General features: G+C 47.6%; 1 protein-coding gene across 4 annotated transcripts in view; it reads left to right on the top strand.

Annotated features, from left to right (window-relative positions):
* The window catches only part of THBS2 (thrombospondin 2), a 30,160-nt gene extending 29,662 nt beyond the window's left edge, over nt 1-498 (top strand). For all 4 annotated transcript variants that reach the window (XM_081250850.1, XM_081250849.1, XM_081250848.1 and 1 more), the window contains one exon: nt 1-498. This exon is cut by the window's left edge and continues 1,561 nt beyond it. The gene's annotated coding sequence lies outside the window, so the exon portion shown is untranslated.
* Nucleotides 499-1,202: the final 704 nt, after the last annotated feature.

The raw sequence follows: 1,202 nt of genomic DNA, 5'->3' as shown, positions 1-1,202 counted from the left end.
ATTTCACTCCTCTGTCAAGTAGGGAGAGGGTCCATGACTTTGTCTTCATTTGCTCGTGCCATCTGATAAAGTTACATTTGTTGCTTCCTTTGAGGTTGATTTTTCTTTTCATTTTGCTGCACTTTTTACTTTTTTGGTGGAACTGTATTCCCAAGACAAGGAAGTGTTGGGAGACTTCATTAAATGTAACAATTGTGAAGAGTGTGTAGGTTTTCTGTGTCGGTGGTGTTTGGCCGAAAATACGGTGGCGTGGGATGATGATGATGTGAATATTTAGAATGTACCATATTTTTTTGTAAATTATTTATGTTTTTTTTTAAACAAACTTCTCGTACAGATGGATGAAACTTCTTTTGTTTTGACAAAGACTGTAAATATTTATTTATTTGTTCACATGGTCAAAATTTCACCACTGAAACCCTGCATTTAGCTAGAGCCTCATTTTTATACTTTAAAGATTCATAACAGGAAATAAATTGTAAAAAGGTTTTCTATAAATGAATCTCTCTCCCTTTTTTAAAGAGCTAGCAGGGCTCCTGCCGGGGGGAAGGAGAGGGACCCCGGCTGATGCCTTGTCTCCTGGGCCAGGGACAGCCTCCTCCATGACAGTTCTTCCTCGTGCACTTCTCAGGCTGAGATGCCGTTTGGGGTCTTCACGGAAAGAAGCTGTTTAAGGCAGGTCTCATCATGATTTGTGGAGACGCCCGGGTCACGCGCTATGGCACGACCTTAGGAAATCCATCCTCCGGCTGCTTCTTGCTGTCCGACAGGGGACAGAGCAGTGCAGTGAGTGTCAGCACCACTGAGATGACTCAGAAAAAGGGGGCAACACGAGGGGCACCTCATCAATACAAGCGGTGCTTCCCATGACCCAGTCTCGTTCCAAGCCGGAGCAAGAAGCAGCAGAAGACTCGGGGGGACACGTGTCAGATCATGACATCACGTGGACAACAACCAGCTGCTCAGCGATCGGAGGAGAGGCACACGGCGGCCTCGGGTGTCTCTGGCTGCCCCACTGCTCTTGGGACTTCTGAGCATTACGGTGGCGTCAATTGTAGGGAATTATAGGGGAAACGTGAGAGCGAGAGATGCAGGGGGAGCGGGGAGACGGAGGGGAAAACAAGCGTGTTTGGCTGAAATAGGCTGGAAGGAGTCGGCCAGGGAAACGACAAGATCTAGGGAAGAGGCCTCCTGAGGGGACG

The sequence above is a fragment of the Mesoplodon bidens genome (assembly GCF_964165515.1).
Source record: "Mesoplodon bidens genome assembly, chromosome: 12".
In the NCBI taxonomy this organism is placed as follows: domain Eukaryota; kingdom Metazoa; phylum Chordata; class Mammalia; order Artiodactyla; family Ziphiidae; genus Mesoplodon; species Mesoplodon bidens.
Note: the sequence above shows the minus strand (reverse complement) of the source record. Positions and strands in the feature narration are given on the sequence as shown.